The 20,869-nt window shown below is 43.5% G+C and overlaps 1 protein-coding gene and 1 pseudogene across 1 annotated transcript in view; both read left to right on the top strand.

Moving 5' to 3' along the window:
• The window catches only part of SMIM41 (small integral membrane protein 41), a 30,317-nt gene extending 13,944 nt beyond the window's left edge, over positions 1 to 16,373 (top strand). Inside the window, exon 2 of the mRNA XM_054663310.2 lies at positions 15,810 to 16,373. The gene's annotated coding sequence lies outside the window, so the exon portion shown is untranslated. The remainder of the gene's footprint in view (positions 1 to 15,809) is intronic.
• On the top strand, positions 15,694 to 16,699 carry LOC134807562 (olfactory receptor 7E24-like; annotated as a pseudogene).
• The last annotated feature ends 4,170 nt before the right edge of the window (positions 16,700 to 20,869 follow it).

Below are 20,869 nucleotides of genomic sequence, written 5' to 3'. Positions count from 1 at the left end.
GTTAGGATGGGGATTTCTGCTGTTTTGCACTGCACATGGAGGACCATGGAGAAATATGTTATTGAATGTTATTGAACAAGTGGAACTGCCCCTTAAATTTTTCCTTTGATCATAGAGTGGGGAGGAGGGTGGAACTGTAGATGTATGATAGCTCCTTAACTTTCTCAAACAAAAATGTATGAACTCCCAGAAATGTCCCAGAATCTGATGGAGGCACATTGGAGTTGGTCATATGATATGCTGCTGGCGTGAACAGAAGATTTAGGGAAGTGTTAACAGCAAAGTTTAAGGAGGACAGTTGGTAGACTTACAGATATTGTCAGGCTCATCTTTTGGATTTAGCAATAATGAAGTTTTGTGAGGAAATCCAATAATTCCAAAATGTTTTCAAGGCTGTCAATTCTTTAAATACCACCTTCATGGATTTGCGTTTTCTCCCAGTGTGCAGGCGGGGTGGAGAGTGACACGGCCACGTAATTGGTTGAAAATTTGAACGGCATGCTCTTGTACCTGGGAGGGCGTTCCAAAGGCTATGAAAACATTGGGAACAGACTCAACCACTTCAAAGGCACAGCTGGCTGGTGAATGGAACCCTTTGCTGCCTGCTGGTTCCCAATTTTGAATGTATCTTTTTGTTTAAAATGTCTTTGTTACAAACCAAACGTTACAAGAGTTGTAGGGGAAATGAATTAAAAGTAGAAACAATATTTCATCCTTTGTCATTTGAGAGAAATGATGAATATTTCAAAACCATTTGTCAGAAAGCAGGGAGTTATGTCGCACTTCTCCTCCCCCAGAGACCAAGGCGGTGTTTCTTTCAGTGGGTTCCAAGGTCCTCTAGCGCCAAGGGACTTTTATGGGTGTTACTTGAAAAAAGGTGGTTAATAACTTGAGGATTCTGTGTTAAGCAAAGATAAACAGGCTTCTTTATTGTAGTTCTTTAAAGAGGCATTACTATGCCAATATTAGGATGAATCTAAAAGGGAGAGGATTTCAAAGCAGATTTGGCCAAATAATTCTTTCACCTCCTTCTTTTTTTAGAGGAGCATCTCATGGGACCACCATTCCAACATTCATGCTTTGGGAAACATTCTAAAACCTTCCCTTTGGAAGAGTAGAACAATTTTAGAAAAAAACCAAACCAAACCAAACCATGCCACTTCAGATGCATTTCCTTTGCTTTGTCAGGACAACAGCATAAAATTAATTTTATTCCCAAGGATTGTAATGCCATGTTACTAAATTTAAATTTACTTTTTTTTAGTAAAGTAGTTTTTTAAAAAACTCTTTTAAACAGTGATTTAGAAAAAACACATTTTGGGCTGGGCATGGCGGCTCATGCCTGTAATCCCAGCACTTTGGGAGGTCGAGGCGGGCAGATCACGAGGTCAGGATATCGAGACCATCCTGGCTAACACGGTGAAACCCCGTCTCTACTACAATACAAAAAAAAAATAAAGAAAAAATTAGACTGGCGTGGTGCGGCGGTGCACAGCTGTAGTCCCAGCTACTCGAGAGGTTGAGGCAGGAGAATCACTTGAACCCGGGAGGCAGTGGGTGTAGTGAGTTGAGATCTCACCACTGCACTCCAGCCTAGCGACAGAGCGAGACCCTATCTCAACAACAACAACAACAACAACAAACAAAAAACCCCACACATTTTGGAACTACAACTTACATAAAACAAATCTCTACAGAGAGTGTTGGCCAAGGATGTTCAATAGTTTCATACAGGATGGAAATGTAGCCCCAGAATTTCATTTTTGCCACAACTATTTTACCCAAACTTTGTTGTACTCTGTGGTTCCGGCAACTTGGCTGGTTTTCCTGTAGCACGGTTGTCACAAGGAAGGCCTGTTCCTTGCAGGTGGACTATTTTGTTTGCTGATCTCTGTGGCAGCCCGGCAACCCTGTTGTCTAAAATGAACTGACCCAGAGACTGGGGTCAGTAGGCTGCGCCGTTGGCTGAGGTATGGGGATTCGGGGCCAAACCCAGGGAGCCTAAAGGCCTGACTCGCTGTCTCTGCTGGGAAGTTGGCTGTATTGGCCGAGAGACTGGTAATGTTTTACTAAATTAATCAAGCTTATCTTGATATGTTTTTATCATGTTATACATTTGGAACTTTAGCTTCTGGGTTGTAATGCTGGCTTCTGTGGTTATGGCTGAAGATTGTCAGGTCGGCTCTATTGCCGGACTAACATAATAGAAATGGACAGATTCTTTATTCAATTGGATTATCATTCAACAAAAGCAACCCTTTTGGAAAAATCTGGCCGGGTGGGGCATGGTGGCTCACGCCTGTAATCCCAGCACTTTGGGAGGCCGAGGCAGGTGGATCACCTGAGGTCAGAATTTTGAGAACAGCCTGGCCAACATGGTGAAACCCTGTCTCTACAAAAAATAGAAGAATTAGCCGGGTGTGGTAGTGGGTGCCTGTAATCCCAGCTACTCGGGAGGCTGAGGCACGAGAATTGCTTGAACTTGGAAGGCGTAGGTTGCAGTGAGCTGAGATTGCACCACTGCACTCCAGCCTGGGTGACAGAGCAAGACTCCATCTCCGGAAAAAAAAAAAAAAGAAAAAGAAAAAAAGAAAAATCTAACTTGAACAATTCCTATGAAGTTTTTGATTTTTTTTTTTTTTTGAGACGGCATCTTTCTCTGTCACCCAGGCTGGAGTGCAGTGGCAGCACAGTCTCAGTTCACTGCAACCTCTGCCTCCCGGGTTCAAGCAATTCTGCTTCAGCCTCCCGAGTAGCTGGGACTACAGACGTGTGCCACCATGGCCAGCTAATTTTTTTGGTGTGTATTTTTAGTAGAGACAGGGTTTCATCATGTTTGCCAGGCTGGTCTCGAACTCCTGACCTCAGGTGATCTGCCTGCCTTGGCCTCCCAAAGTGCTGGGATTACAGGCCTGAGCCACTGTGCCCGGCCAACACAAAGCTTTGTTCTTGTTGGGTTAAGGCTCACTCAAAGAGGGAAACTCTTCCATGCACATCCAGGTAACCTGCGCCTCTGTACCCCCTGGGATGTTGGTCAAGGTATGGCTTGGCCTCCAAACACACTTGTGGCTGACCATTCATTGCTCCTCCCTCCTGCTGTGCTCTCACCTCTTGGCCTCTGCAGTGCCCTTTGCTGTCCTTGCTTCCTCTGTTGTTGATCATCTAGGTGTTCTTTGGATTTAGTGGAGCTTCTGTCTCTCCTCTGGGTCTCTCATTTTAAAGTCTAGCTTGAGCGTATTCACATGGTGCTAGGTCCCAAGAAGTTAGTTGATGACCTTCTGCTATAATATGACCAATGGTCAAAGCAGGTCACAAGGCCAGTCCAGATTCAAGGAGAGGGAACATAGACTGCCCACCCTACACCCCTGCCCCCTGGTTTTTTTTTTTTTTTGAGATGGAATCTTACTCTGTCACCTAGGCTGGAGTGCAGTGGTGTGATCTCCGCTCACTGCAACCTCCGCCTTCTGGGCTCAAGCGATCCTCCTGCCTCAGCCTCTGGAGTAGCTGGGACTACAGGCATGTGCCATCACACCCACTTAATTAAAATTTTTTTTTTTTGTAGAAATGGGATGTCGCTATGTTGCCCAGGCTGTTCTTGAACTCCTGGGCTCAAGTGATCCACGCTCCTTGGTCTCCCCACCGCTGGATATTACGATCCACATCGCAGGGGGTCGGGCGCCCCCCGCGATGCGGGGAGTAACATCTCCCCCCCTCCCCCACTGGATATTACGATCCACATCGCAGGGGGGCGGGCGCCCCCCGCGATTCGGGGAGTAATATCACCCCCCTCTCCCCCGCTGGATATTATGATCCACGGTGGTCCCATAGCGTGTTTACGTTATTGTCAGTAATGTCTTCTCCACCTCTGGAAATTACCAACTATATCACAGACGGGTGTATATCCTCTGCAGTATTTGCAGTAATAGCATCCTGTTCCCCCTGGATATTAAGAACAATATCACAGGAGTGTTTCTACCCTCAGCGGCATTGGGTGTTGTATCATCCTCTCCCACGTTGAAATTAGGAACAATATCACTGGGGGTGTGTCCACCCCATGCGATATTGAAAGTAATATCATCCTCTTCTCTCCTGGATCATGGGAACAATATCACTGGGGTGGTGTACATTTTCTGCGGTATTGGGAGTAACATCATCCTCTCTGCCTTGGAATATTAAGGACAATATCACAGGGGGCTGTACACACCCTGCACTGTTAAGAAGAATATTATCCTCTCCTGTCCTGCATATTAGGAAAAATATCACAGAGTGGGTGTACACCTCCTGCGATATGGGGGGTGGTATCATCTTCTCTTCTTCTGGATACTAGGAACAATATCACATGGGTTTGTACACTTTCTGTGATATTGGGAGTAATATCAACCTCTCCGCCTTTGAATATTAAGAACAATGTCACAGAATGGATGTACACCCCTGGCGATATTGGGAGTAATATCAGCCTCTCCTCTCCATGGATATTGGGAATAATATCCCGTGGTGGGTGTACACCTCCTGTTGTATGGGGAGTTTTATCGTCCTCTCCCTTCCTGGCTATTAGGAATAATATCACAGGGTGGCTGTACACAGCCTGCAATATTGGGAGTAATATCTCCCTCTCCCCCTCCGGATGTTAGGAACAATACCACAGAAGGGGTGTACACTTCCTGCGATACTGGGAGTAATAGCATTCTCTTCTTCCGTGAATATTAGAAGCAATATCACCGGGTGGATGTACACCCACTGCTATATTGGGAGTAACGTCATACTCCACCCCCTGGATATTATATTCGGGTCAATATCACCGGGTGGGTGTACACCTACTGCGATATTGAAAGTAATACCATGCTCTCTCCCTCCCTGGACATCAGGAACAATATCACAGGTGGGTGTACACCCACTGTGGTATTAGGAGTAATATTAGTATTAATTATTACTCATTTATTATTAACATTAATATTAATTACCAATATTAATATTAAGAAATAATTGATAATAAAAAGTTTTTGGATTATTAACATTAATAGTAATTATTAGGAGCTAATATTACTGTTTTCTGATGAATAAGATCAGTACCGGTTATTAATATCAGGCATTATTAATAATTAATATTAATAATTTATTGTTATCGTCAGTATAACTATTGAATATTGTCATTATTATCGGTAGTGATTTTAAAAATTATATTATCAGTTATTAATATTGATAATTTATATCAATTAATAATTGATATTATTAATTGCGATACGTAATATTGCGACATTCCTCACAATATCGCAGAAAATGTACACCACCCTGTGATGTTGTTCCTAATAGCCAGGGGTAGACGACGACATTACTGCAAATATCGCACTGGGTGTACATCCCTTCTGTGATCTTATTGCTAATATCCAGGCGGGGAGAGGACGGTATTAATCCCAATAATCCAGAAGGTGTAGACCTCCCCTGTGATATTGTCCCTAATATCCAAAGGTGGAGAGGAAGATATATCTCCCAATTTCGCAGGGGTTGTAGACCACTCCTGTGATATTGTTCCTGATGTCCGGGGTAGAGAAAATGACATGACTCACAATATGGCAGAGGGTGAACACCCCCTCCATGATATTGTTCCTAATATTCAGGGGGGAAGAGTATGATATTGCTCCCAATATCCCAGGGGGTGTATAGTATCCCGACCTGTCATAGGCTCCGCCACGATGCGGGGAGTACTATCACCCCCCTCTCTTTCCCTGGATATTACGATACACATCGCAGGGGGGCGGGCGACCCCCGCGATGCGGGGAGAAATATCACCCCCCCCCCCGATATTACGAGCCACATTGCAGGGGGGTGGACACCCCCAGTGATGCAGGGAGTAATATCTACCCCCCTTCCCCATGGATAGTACGAGCCACATCGCTGGGGTGTGGACACTCCCCGCTGATGCGCAGAGTGATATCAACCCCCGTCCCTCCCTGCATGTTAGCAGCCACTGTGGACACACAGTGTATTTACAATATTTCCAGTAAGATCATCTTTTCTATTGAACCTTATGAACAAGATCACAGAGGGGTGTACACCTCCTGCGATATTGGGAGTAATATCATTCTCTCCTCCACTGCATACTGGGAACAATATCACAGGGGCGTGTATTCCCCCTTCCATATGGGAGTCATATGATACTTGCCGTCCGTATATTAAGAACAATACCAAAGCGGGGATGGACACTTTGACGATATTGGGAGTAACATCATTCTCTCTACCCCTGGATATTAGTAGCAATATCAGAGGGGGGATGTACATTTCTTGTGATATAGAGAGTAGTAGTATTTTCTTCCCCGCTGGATATTAAAAACAATACCACAAGGGGCATCAAACCACCTGCCAAATTCGAAGGAATGTTATCCTCTCCCCCGCCCCCGCCCCCGGATATTAGAGACAATAACATAGGGGTAACATACACCCACTGCTTTATTGGGAGAAGTATCATCCTCTCCCTTCTTGGATATTAGGAACAATATCACAGTGTGCGTGTACGCCTGTCGCGAAATTCAATGGAATGTCATCCTGTGCGTCCCTGGATATGACGAACAATGTCACGGGGGATGTACAACTTCTGAGATATTGGGAGTGATATCATCCTCTCCCCTCTGGAAGTTAGGGACAATATCACAGGGGTAGTGTACACCCTCTGTGATGTTGGGACTAATATCATCCTCCCGCCCCCTGGATATTAAAAACCATGTCACAAGGGGCGTGTACACACACTTCGATATTGGTATTAATACCATCCTCTCCCTCTTTGGATATTCGGTGCAATATTTCAGGTGGGGTATACACCACCTGCAATATTGGAAGTAATATTATTTTCTCCCCCCCGGATATTAGAAACAATATCACAGGGGGTGTGAACAACCCCTGCAATATTTGGAGTAATATTATCATCTCCCCTCATGAATATTAAGAACAATATCGTAGGGGAGGCATACACCCTCTTTGATGTTTGATATCATCCTCTTCCCCGCTGGATATTAGGAACAATATCAGGAAGGGATGTACAGACCCTGCGACATTTGCTGTCATCTAATTGTCTCTCCCCTAGATATTAGGAAAAATGTAACCGGGGATGTGAACACCCCTGCGATATTGGGAGAAGTATCATCCTCTCCCCGCTTGGATATTAGGAACAATATCACGGGGGGGGGGGTGTACTGCCTCTGCGATATTGGGAGTAAAATTATCCTCTCTTCCCTTGGATATTAGGAAGGGTATCAGAGGGGGAGGGTGTACATTCCCTGCGATATTCAACGTAATCTTATCCTCTCCCTCCCAGGGTATTAAGAACAATATTAGAGGAGGGGTGTACACCCTCTGCGATATTGAGAGTCATATCATCCTCTTTCGCTCTGGATATTAGGAACAATATCACAGGGTTGTGTACACCCCCTGCGATACTGGGAGTAATATCATCCTCTCTCCCTCTGGATATTAGGAAGAGTATCACAGGCTGTGTACACCCCCTGCAATATTGGGAGTAGTATCATCCTCTCTCCCTCTGGATATGAGGAAGAGTTTCACAGGGATGTGTGCACCCCCTGCGATATTGGGAGTAATATCATCTTGTCGCCCTCTGGATATTAGGAAGAGTTTCACAGGGGTGTGTACACTCCCTGCAACATGAGTAGTAATATCATCCTGTGCCCCCTGGATGTTAAAAACCAAATCACGGGGGTTGTACACCTGCTGCGATATTGGGAGTAATATCTTCCTCTCTCTGCCTGGATATTAGAAGTAATATCACGGGTGGTTTACATCCCCTGCGATATTGGGAGTAATATCATCCTCTCTCCCCCTGGATATTAGGAACAACATCACAGGGGGGTGTCCACCTCCTGGGATATTGGTGTAAAACCCCCTGTGATATTAGGAGCAATATCATCCTCTCGCCCTCTGGATATTAGGAACAGTATCACGGGGTGGGGGGTGTACATCCTTGCGATATAGAAAGTAATATCCTCTCCTCCACGGTTTTCAGAAACGAAATCACAGTGGGTTGTACAGCTGGTGCGATATTGGTGGTGATATCATTCCCTCCTTCCCTGGATATTAGGAACAACATTACAAGGGGGTTGGTTGTATACTACCTGCGATATTTGGAGTAATATGATGCTTTGCCCACCTGGATATTAGGAACAACATCATGGCATGGGGGTCGTGGAAAACCCCGGCTATTTTGAAAGTATCATCCTCTTTTTCCCTGGATACTATGAACAATATCACAGGAGGGATGTACACCTTCTGCGATATTGGGAGTAATATTATCCTCTCCTGCCCTGAATATTTAGAAAAATATCACAGTGGGGTGTACACCCTGGTGATATTGGGAGTAATATCATCCTCTCCACCCAGGAAATTACTAACAAGGTCACGGGGGGGTTGTGTACTTCCCCTGCGATATTGGGAGTAATGTCATCCTCCCCAAACCTGGATGTTAGCAACAAGATAACAGGGGGTGTACATACCCTGTGATATTGGAAGTAATATGATCCTCTCCCCCCCTGGATACTGGGAAAAATATCACAGCGCGGGTATACATTTCCTACGCTGTTGGGAGTAATATCATTCTTTTCCTCTCTGGATATCAGGAACAATATCACAGGGGTGGTGTACATTTCCTTCGATATGGGGAGTAATATCATCCTCTCCCCATTGGGATATTAGGAACAATATTCCAGGGGGATGTCCACCCTCTGCGATATTGGGAGTAATATCATCCTCTGTTTCCTTGGATATTAGACACAATATCACAAAAAGGTGTACACCCCCTGTGATATTGGGAGTAATATCATACTCTCCTTCCCTGGATATTAGAAAACAATATCATTGGGGTGAACACCCCCTGCGATAACGGGAATAATATTTTCTTTCTTTCTTTTTTTTTTTTTTTGAGGCAGAGTTTCACTCTTGTTGCCCAGGCTGGAGTGCAATGGCACAATCTCGGCTCACTGCAACCTCTGCCTCCCGTATTCAAGCGATTCTCCTGTCTCAGCCTTCTGAGTAGCTGGGATTACAGGCATGCGCTACCGCGCCCAGCTATTTTTTTTTTTCTTTTTTTGTATTTTTAGTAGAGACAGTGTTTCTCCATATTGGTCAGGCTGGTCTTGAACTCCCGACCTCAGGTGATCCACCCACTTCGGCCCCCCAAAGTGCTGGGATTACAGGCGTGAGTGACCGCGCCCAGCCACCACTTAACATTTTCATTTTACATTTGTTGAAGTTATAGATTGATACACACATTGATTGCTGCTTTATTACATACACTTGCATATACATAAAATGGGAAGTAGAAAAGAATAAAATGGGCACAGTATCCCTAAAGTTTCACATTCCAAGACATTTAAAAAATATTTGCTTTTTAGAAATTTGTTTCAATTAAGAAACTATGGTATACACAAACAATGAAGTGTTATTCAGCCTAAAAAGGAATAAAATCCTCTCCACTGCAGAAAAAAATGGATGAGACTGCAGGTCTGTATATTAAGTGAAATAAGCCAGGCACAGCATGACAAATATTACATGTCCTTACTTATACATAGGAACAAAAAAGAAAATCTTGGCCAGGTGTGGTGGCTCAGGCCTCTAATCCCAGCACTTTGGGAGGCCGAGTCGCACGGATCACTTGAGGCCAGGAGTTCGAAACCCTCCTGGCCAACATAGTGAAACCCCGTCTCTACTAAAAACACAAAAGATTAGCCGGGTGTGGTGACGTGTGCCTGTAGTCTCAGCTACTCGGAAGGCTGAGGCCCAAGAAGCACTTGAACTCGGGAGGCGGAGGTTGCAGTGAGCCCGGATTGTGCCTGTATACTCCAACCTGGGCAACAGAAAGAGACTCCATCACACACCTACACACAAAAGGAATCTCAGGAAGGTGGAGAGTATAAAGGGGGTTAGCAGACGCTAGGAAGAAAAGGGGTGGGATGGGGAATGAAGAGAAGTGGATAATTGGGTCCCAAAATACAGAAAGATGGAATAAGTGAGTTCTAGTGTTTGATAGTACAGTATGAAAATTTAACTCACAAGAATTTCTTGCATATTTCCAGACGCTTTGGTAAGAAGCTTCCTAACTTTCTCATTATGCTGGTTTTTAAGCTCTTCTCTTTCTGCTCTTGAAATCATATTTTTTTTGTTTTTTTTTGTTTTGAGATGGAGTTTCGCTCTTGTTGCCCAGGCTGGAGTGTAATGGTGCAATCTTGGCTCACCGCAACCTCTGCCTCCTGGGTTCAAGCGATTCTCCTGCCTCCACCTCCCGAGTAGCTGGGATTACAGGCATGTGCCAGCACGCCCAGCTAATGTTGTATTTTTAGTAGAGACGGGGGTTTCTCCCTGTCGGTCAGGCTGGTCTTGAACTCCTGACCTCAGGTGATCCGCCCACCTCGGCCTCCCAAAGTGCTGGGATTACAGGCGTGAGCAACTGCGCTCGGCCCATGCTGTATCTTTATCTGTTGTCTCTTGCTGTTTGTTTGTTTTTGAGCCCAGAAATAACTTCTCACCTATATGTTCAAATGATTTTTAACACGAGTGCTAAGAAAGTTCATTGGTGGAAAAGCAGCCTTTTCAAGAAATGGTGTTGGAGAAACTTGATCTCCACATGCAGAAGAATGAAGGTGGAGCCTATGTCACACCAGGTGCAAAAATTAACACAAACTGGATCAAAGACCTCACCCCAAGTGCTAAAAGTATAATATGCCTAAAAGAAAACATTGGCCACACTTTCATGACATCAGATTGGGCAACGCTTTCTGGGATGTGACACCAAAAGCATAGGCAACAAAAGAAAATTAGATTCCTTGGATTACATCTAAATGACAGGCACTTTTGTGCATCAAAAAACACTGTGAACTGAGTGAAAAGATAACCCGTGGATTAGGAAAAATATTTGCAAATCATATATCTGAAAAGAGGCTGATATCCATCATATATAAAGAACAGCCAGAACTAAACAACAAGAAACCCAAAGCATCCCATTAACAATGGTCAGAAGATTCGAGTAGACGTGTCCCTAAAGAAGATATAGCAATGGCCAATAAACATCTAAAGTGATGTTCAAATCACTAATCATAGGGAAGCACAAATCAAACCAATAATGTGATACCACACATTAGGATGGATATGATAAACAAACAAGCATTGGTGAAACTAGAGGGAAGTAGGAATGCTCGAATATGATTGGAGGGAATGTAAAACCATGAAGGAACAGGGAAAATAGTATGGCGTGTACTGGAAAAATTAGAAACAGAATCATCAGATGTTCCCGCAGTTGCACTTGTGGGTTCCTACCAAAAAGAATTAGAAGCCAGGAGTGGAAGAGATATTTGTACACCCATATTCATAGCAGCATTATTCACAACAGCCAAGATGTGGAAGCAAGCCAAGGGTTCGTGGACAGATGAATGAAAAAACACGCTGCAGTGCATTCATACAATGGAAGACTATTCAGCCCTAAAAAGGCAGGCACTTCTGGCCGGTGCGGTGGCTCACGCCTGTAATCCCAGCATCTTGGAAGACCGAGGTGGGAGGATCACCTGAGGTCAGGAGTTCAAGACCAGCCTGGCCATTTGGTGAAATCCTGTCTCTACTGAAAATGCAAAAAATTAGACAAGCGTGGTGGCGTGTGCCTATAGTCCCAGCTACTCGGGAGGCTGAGGCACAAGAATCGCTTGAACCCGGGAGGCGGAGGTTGCAGTGAGCCCAGATTGTGCCACTGCACTCCAGCCTGTGTGACAGAGTGAGACTCCATGTGAACACAAAATGAAATAAAACCAAAAAAAAAAAAAAAAAACAAAACCAAAAAACAAAACAGACAGGCACTTCTGACACAGGCTGCAACATGGATGAACCTTGAAGACATTATCGTCAGTGAAATGAATAAATCTGAAAAGGATAAACACAACCAGACTCAGTGGCTTGCACCTGTAACCCCAGCACTTTGGGAGGCTGAGGCAGGCAGATCACTTAAGGTCAGGAGTTCGAGACCAGCCTGGCCAATATGGTGAAAGCTTGTCTCTATTAAAAATACAAAAATTAGCTGGGTGTGGTGGCACACGCCTGTAATCCCAGCTACTCGGGAGACTGAGACACAAGAATCGCTTGAACTTGTGGAGGTTGCAGTGAGCTGAGATCACAACACTGCACTCCGGCCTGGGCGACAGAGAAAGACTGTCTCCAAAAAATAAATAAATAAATAAATAAACACGGTATGATTCCACTTATATCAAGGGTCTAGAGTAGTTAAACTCATAGAGTTGCAAACTAGAATGGTGGCCCCCAGGGGTGGGCGAGAGAGAGGAATGGAGAGTTTGGTTAATGGATGCAATTTCCATTTTGAAAGATAAAACTGTTCTGGAGATGATGGCGGTGATGGTTGCTCAACAATGTGAATGTACTTAATGTCATTAAACTGTAAACTGAAAAACAGTGGAAATTGTAAATGTTTATACTGGCCATTCTATATGAAATAATATATATTTATAATTTTTAATATTTATATGTGGTATATTTTCCCATAATGAAAGATTAAAATTAAAGCAGTTGGATCTTTAAAAAGAAAAGAAAGAAGTGAATAATACACACCAGCTTTCTCCTGATTAGAGGAAGAGCCCCAAAGCTTCTATGGACACTCACTTTTCTCTTCTTCTTCTTGCATTATTATGAGGAAATCCTTAAAGGTTGGGGAACTTGGGCGACTTTGGCTAATGAGGAGCTCTGTGCCTTGAGCCCCCCAGGCCATAGAGTAGTAAATAGTCTGTGCCTCCAGCCCTGCAGTGTGAGGTTCCAGTCCTGTGGGCTCCACACCCGTCACCTGTATCAGGAGGCTCATGTCTCACCCTGTCTTCTTGCCAGCCTTGAGGACGGAGTCTGAGCCTCCATCGTGCACCACGCAGGGAGAACAGTGGACCTGTTCTCCGTGGTCATGGCCCAGCAGAGGGGAAGGGCAGTTCAGTGAGTGCTGAGGGATGGTTGGGAGCCTTGTTTTGTATCCTCATCCTCAGGAAAAAAACAGGAGAGTGCAGTGGGCAGATGGGAGGAGACCAACGTGCAAACTGTCGGCTCAGCAGACTGTGGAGTTTCTGTTCTTGGTTATGGTGTGGGGGGGGGGTCTCAGAAATCTTATTCAAAATTTTGCTTTCCTCCCCCACTGGTTGTCCTTTTCATAGACATCTCACCCATGATAGCAGGGAATGAGTCCCTCTAAACTATTCCCTAAGAACAATAAAAAGATTATGAAGGTGATGATGAGGATAAAGAGGATGATGACAGACACCATGGCATCATGAACCCTTACTGAGGGCTTCCTAAAGGCCAGGCTCTGAGCTCTGTGGTCTATGCAGCTTGTTTCATTTCCTCTGCGTAGTCTCCCAGTTATTAGTGCACATTTCATTATTATTTTACAGACTAGAAAAGGAGCAACGCATTTTCATATAACTTGTACCAGATCATGAAGTCAAAAAGGGTGAAGTCCAGTTTGAACCAGGCAGCCTAAGTCCAGACACATGGCATTTGGCCAGTCCTCTCCCTGCATCCAACCTGCCCTCTCAAATCCTTGTCACTCAGGCCGATGCCCCTCCTCACTGTGCCCTTCCCTTTGGGGGTTCCTTGTAGACCACAGCTAGACCAGTGGGTGCCACAATCACTGTGTCAAGTATAGAAAGGGCAGCTGAGATCACATCAAAGATTCCAGAAAGAATTGGCACAGGATCATTCGGGATGTATCTCTCCCTTGCCCCGTTCCTGGCTTTCCTTACAGCTCTCGACTTCCTCAAAGGAGTCATAAATTCGGAGTTTGGCTTCCGTTCCTGTTGAGGAAGCTGGAAACCGTTTCAAAAATGCTCCTCAGATGTACCTGTGGTTAAGACCTCTGAGCTCTGCTTTAAACTTTTTGAAGCTGGGCGCGGTGGCTCACGCCTGTAATCCCAGCACTTTGGGAGGCTGAGGCAGGCGAATCACAAGCTCAGGTGTTCGAGACCAGCCTGGCCAACATGGTGAAACCCCGTCTCTACTAAAAATAGAAAAAAATTAGTCGGGCATAGTGGCGGGCACCTGTAATCTCAGCTACTCAGCAGGCTGAGGCAGGAGAATAGCTTGAACCTGGGATGCGGAGGTTGCAATGAGCTGAGATCACTCCACTGCACTTCCAGCCTGGGCAACAGAATGAGACTCCGTCTCAAAAAAACAAAAACAAAACCCCACAACTTTTTGAGAGTTGGAAGACCATGAAGTATAGTATCTGGGACTTAGAGTCTGGCCATTAATTTTGAATACCACCCTTTCTACTTATCTGTATGGCAAGGGGTGAGATGTCCATCCTCTGAGACTCAGCACTCTCGTCTGAGTTGATTTCTAGTTGATCCAATGGAAGTGAGTGATGATTAAACCGATCGTGGGCGCCCGCTGCATGATCTCTATGATGGATGCATAAAGTAAAGGTAAAGTGAATTTTAGATACATTCGTTAATATTTTAAGCTTAAACTCCATACAATTCAATGGAAATATCCCCTGACCTGAAGTTCTGGTTTCCCTGCATTCCAGACAGGACATTTTATTTTGTCCTTATCTCAGTAAGTACTGAGTATTGTGAGAGGAACAAGTGAGTCTCTTTTGTTTCTGACTCCCCAGAGCCTACATCTTGCTTGGCACATAGGAGACAGCAAAAGTAAACATCTATGTGAATTATTGAATTGACACTTCCTTGGTTCACAAAAATTGGCTGTCATCAGTGTGACTTCGACTTACGTGATTCTTTTTGTTTTTTGTTTTTTGAGACAGAGTTTTGCTCTTGTTGCCCAGGCTGGAGTGCAGTGGTGTGATCTCAGCTCACTGTAGCCTCTGCCTCCCAGGTTCAAGCCATTCTCCTGCCTCAGCCTCCTGAGTAGCTGGGACTACAGGTGCCCTCCGCCATACCGGGTGAAGTTTTTGTATTTTTAGTAGAGGCGGGGTTTCACCATGTTGGCTAGGATGGTCTTGATCTCATGACCTCGTGATCTGCCCTCCTAGGCCTCCCAAAGTGCTGGGATTACAGGCGTGAGCCACCGCGTTTGGCCAAACTTTCTGATGAAAACTCTAAGTCCACCTAAGCTAAGGACAGGAGTTATAGCTTACATGAATTTTAAAACAAGACCCACCGATTTGAGTAAGCAATTACTCTTTTGAAGGAGAAAAGTCAGAAAACATAATGATGAAATCACTAGGACCTAACTGGCATGTGGAAGAATTTTCTGCTTATGAACTATCAACTTTAAGTTCATTTCCAGATGGCATGGTCTCAGCTGTTATGCAGTGTTTATAAATGTTCTAAATCAAGGGAATTTGTATCAATCTATTAGAATAAAAAATATTTGAGTTCTTAATTTCCTTTAGTTAGGATAACCTTTTTCTTAAAGTGAAGAGAATGGTTTTATTACATATTTTTCTTCGGAAAAGATAGGCTGTATTTTCTAGCAATTATGAATTTGTTATATATGATGATCTGGTTCTTGGAACATTCTTGAATCTAGTGTCTCTAAGGCAGGTGTGTACAGCAAGAAGTGAATAACACAGAATCAATGATGAAAGCATTATAAGACAATTGATTTTGTCAGAACTGCAAAATATTCCTGAGTGTGGATTGCTCTGGAATCTGTAAACATTACTTGTGAATTGCTTGTATCCAAAATGCAGACACAATGCTGGGTGTTGGTTTACTTGTTTCTGATTTCTCAACGCTCTTTTCTAGGCGAAAGTTGTCCAAACTATACAGACCCACAGAATCTAACAGATGTCTCTATATTCCTCCTCCTAGAACCCTCAGAGGATCCAGAACTGCAGCCAGTCCTCGCTGGACTGTTCCTGTCCATGTGCCTGGTCACGGTGCTGGGGAACCTGCTCATCATCCGGCCGTGAGCCCTGACTCCCACCTCCACACCTCCATGTACTTCTTCCTCTCCAACCTGTCCTTGCCTGACATCGGTTTCACCTCCACCACGGTCCCCCAGATGACTGTGGACATCCAGTCTCACAGCAGAGTCATCTCCTATGCAGGCTGCCTGACTCAGAAGTCTCTCTTTGCCATTTTTGGAGGCATGGAAGAGAGACATGCTCCTGAGTGTGATGGCCTATGACCAGTTTGTAGCCATCTGTCACCCTCTATATCATTCAGCCATCATGAACCCATGTTTCTGTGGCTTCCTACTTTTGCTGTCTTTTTTTTTTTCTCAGTCTTTTGGACTCCCAGCTGCACAACTTGATTGCCTTACTAATGACCTGCTTCAAGGAGGTGGAAATTCCTAATTTCTTCTGTGACCCTTCTCAACTCCCCCATCTTGCCGTTGTGACACCTTCATCAATAACATAATCATGTATTTCCCTGCTGCCATATTTGGTTTTCTTCCCATCTTGGGGACCCTTTTCTCTTACTATAAAATTGTTTCCTCCATTCTGAGGGTTTCTTCATCAGGTGGGAAGTATAAAGCCTTCTCCACCTGTGGGTCTCACCTGTCAGTTGTTTGCTGATTTTATGGAACAGGCGTTGGAGGGTACCTCAGTTCAGATGTGTCATCTTCCCCCAGAAAGGGTGCAGTGGCTGCAGTGATGTACACGGCGGTCACTTCCATGCTTAACCCCTTTATCTATAGCCTGGGAAACAGGGATATTAAAAGTGTCTTGCGGCGGCCGCACGGCAGCACTGTCTAATCTCAATATCTTCTTATCTGTTCCATTCCTTTTGTAGTGTGGGTTAAAAAAGGCAGCAAGGTCAAATAAGAATGATATCACAGGGTGAACACCCACTGTGATATTAGGAGTAATACCTCCCTAGGATATAAAATATACTGTCACAGAGTATACACACATGCGGTACACCCACTGTGATATTAGAAGCAGTATGTCCCTTAAATATCATGAAAAATATCACAGGGTGTGCACACTGTGTGATATTAGGAGTAATATTTACCCTGGATATTACGACTAATATCAAGGGTGTACACACACGGGGTACACGCACTGTGATACCAGGAGTTGTACCTCCCTAGGATATTATGAATAATATCACAGGGTATACACTATGTGTGTACATCCACTGTGATATTTGAAGTAATATCTCTCTATGAGATTACAAATAATATCAAAGGGTGTAAACCCCTGTGACATATTAGGAGTAACATCCTTCTAGGGTATTACAGATAATGTCACAAGCTGTACACCTTCTGTGACATTTTGTACACCCTTTGTGACATTAAAAGAAACATCCCCCTAGGATATTATGAATAATGACACAGGCGGTTTACACACATGGTGTACACCTCCTGTGCCATCAGGAGTAACATTCCCCTAGGATATTATGAATAATATAACAGCAGGTGTACACACATGGTGAACACCCCATGTGACATTAGGAGGAACATGCCCCTTGGATATTAGGAATAGTATCACAGACATTGAATACGCATGATATACACCCCCGGTGACATTAAAAGTAACATCCCCCTAGGATATTACGAATAATATCACAGGGAGTACACCCCATGTGACATTAGGAGTAACATCCCCCGAGGATATAACGAATAATATCAGAGGGTGTACATGCATTGTGACCTTAGTAGTAACATCTCTTTAGGATATTACAAATAATATCACAGGGTGTACACGCATTGTGACATTGGTAGTAACATCCCGCTAGGATATGACGAGTAATATCACAGGGTGTACACCCCCTGTGACAACAGTAGTAACATTCCCCTAGAATAGGAAGAATAATATCACAGGAGGTACAGCCCCTGTGATTTACGAGTAATATTTCCATAGAATATTACAGGTCATATCACTGTGTGACTCTGTGTACACCCCATGTGGCATTAGGAGTAACATCCCACAAAACTATTACGAATAATATCACAGGGTGAACACCCCCTGTGACATGAGGAATAACGTAGTTTTAGGATATTATGAATGATATGACAAGGTGTACACAGCCTGTGATGTTAGGAACAATATCCGTCTAGGATATTAGGAATAATATCACAGGGAACACACCCCCTGTGATATTAGGATATTATGAATAATATCACAAGGTGTACACGCATTGTGACATTAGTACTAATATCCCTCTCGTATACTATGAATAATATCACAGGGTGTACCTCCCTGTGACATTAGGAGTAACGTCCCCCTAGAATAGGACAAATAATATCACAGGGGGTACACACCCTGTGACTTTAGGAGTATCACCGCCCTGGAATATGAGGAATACTGTCTCAGGGTATTAACCCCCTGTGACCTGAGGAGTAACATCCCACTGGAATATTACGAATAATATCACAGTGTGTACACCAACTGTGATATTAGGTGTCTTATTTATTTTTAGGATATTAGGATTCACAAATTGTGTGTACACCCACTGTGATATTAAAAGTTATATCTCCCTAGGGTATTGCGAATAATATAATGGGTGTACACCCACTGTGATATTTGAAGTAATATCTCCCTAAGATACGACAAAAAATATCAAAGGGTGGACCCCGTCTGTGACATCAAAAGTAACATCTCTTGTGGATATTCTGAATAATATCACAGGGTATACACAGCCTGTGACATTAGGAGTAGCATCCCCATAAGATATTCCGAGTAATATCACAGGGTGTACACCCCATGTGACATTAAGAGTAACATCTTCTTAGGATATTATGAACAACATCACAGGGTGTACACCCCCTGTGACTTTAAAAGTAACATCCCCCTAGAATATTACAAAAAATATAATGGGTGTATACCCCGTGTGATATTGGGAGTAACATCTCCCTAGGATATTATGAAGAATATCACTGGGTGTACATCCTCTGTCATATTAGGAGTAACATCCTTCTAGGATATTATGAATAATATCACAAGGTGTACACACACTGTGATATTCGGAGAAATATCTCTCAGGATATAAGGTATCATATCACAGAATGTACACACATGATGTACACCCACTGTGATATTAGAAGCAATATCTCCCTATGATAGTATGAAAAATATCAAAGGGAGTACACTGTGATATTAGATGTAATGTTTACCATGGATATTACAAATAATATCACAGTGGGTGTACACACATAAGGTACACCCACTGTGGTATCGTTTGTACTGTCTTAGAGAGATATAACTCTCTAATATAACACAGAGAGCTATAACTCTGTAATATCTCTGAGATATTACAAATAATTTCACAGTGGGTGTAGTGTACACCCACTGTGAGATTTACAGGAATATCTCCCTATAAGACTACAAATATTATCGAAGGGTGTACACCCCCTGTGACCTTAGGAGTAACATCCTTCTGGATATCAGGAATAATATCATAAGGCATACACACCCTGTGACATTTTGTACACCCTTTGTGACATTAAAAGTCACATCCCCCTAGTATATTATGAATAATATCAAAGGCGGTTGATGCACGCGGTGTACACATCCTGTTACATTAGGCATAATATTTTTCTGTGATTTACGAATAATATCACAGAAGGTGTACATACATGGTGTATGCTCCAGGTGACATTAGGAGCAACATCCCCCCAAGATATTAGAAATAATATTACCAGGGTTGCATACACATGGCGTACTCTCCCTGTGACATTGGCAGCAACATTCCCCTAGAATATTATGAATAACATCAGAGGCGGTGTACACACACAACGTACGCACCTTGTAAAACTAGGAGTAGCATCTCCCTAGGATGTTATGAATAATATCACAGAATGTGTACACACATGGCGTATACCCCATGTGATGTTAGGAGTTACATCCTTCTAGTATGTTAGGAATAATACCACAAAGGTGTTCCCACATGGTTAACAGCATATGGAATATTAGGATTAACATCCCTCGAGAATAGTACAAATAACATGACAGGGGCTGTGCGCACATGGTGTACATGCCCTGTGACATTAGGAGTACATTTCCCTGACACATTACGAGTAATATCACAGAGTGTACACCTTCTGTGACATTTGGAGTAACATCCCCTAGGATAGTACGAAAAATATCACAGGGTGTACCTGGGGAGTAACATCTTTCTAGGATATTGTGAATAATATCACAAAACGCACAGCCCCTGTGACACGAGGAGTAACATCCACCTAGGATATTAGGAATAATATTACAGGGAGTACACCCCTTGTGACAGTAGAAGCAACCTCCTCCAAGGATATAACGAACAAATACAGAGGATGTACACGTGTTGTGACATTAGCAGTAACATCCATTTAGGATATTACGAATATTACCACAGTGTGAACACCCCCTGTGATATTAGGAGTAACATCCCATTACAATATGGGGAACCATATCACACAGTGTCCCCCCCCGTGACATTAGAGGTAACATTTCGTTAGGATATTATGAATAATATTACAAGGTGTACAGCCCCTGCAATATTAGGAGTAACATGTCCATAAAATATTACGAATAATATCACTGTTTGTACACCATGGGTGACATTAGGAGTAACAGCCCCCAAAACTATTGTGAATAACTTCACAGGGTGTACACCCTCTGTGACATTAGGAGTAACATCTTTCTAAAATATTACGAATAATATCGCAAAATGTACAACCCCTGTGACATTAGAAGTAACATCGCCCGAGGATATAAGAAATAATAACAGATTGTGTACCTGCATTGTGACATCAGTAGTAGCATCGCTTTAGGGTATTACGAATGTTATCAGAGTGTGAACACCTTCTGTGACATTAGGAGTAACATCACCCTATAATATTGGGAATAATACCACACGGTGTACACTGCCTGTGACATTAGTGGTAACATTTCTTTATGATATTAAGAATAATATGACAGGGTGTACAGCCCCTGTGATATTAG

This window comes from Pan troglodytes, chromosome 10 (genome assembly GCF_028858775.2).
Source record: "Pan troglodytes isolate AG18354 chromosome 10, NHGRI_mPanTro3-v2.0_pri, whole genome shotgun sequence".
NCBI lineage: Eukaryota > Metazoa > Chordata > Mammalia > Primates > Hominidae > Pan > Pan troglodytes.
This window is presented reverse-complemented; position numbering and strand designations above follow the sequence as displayed.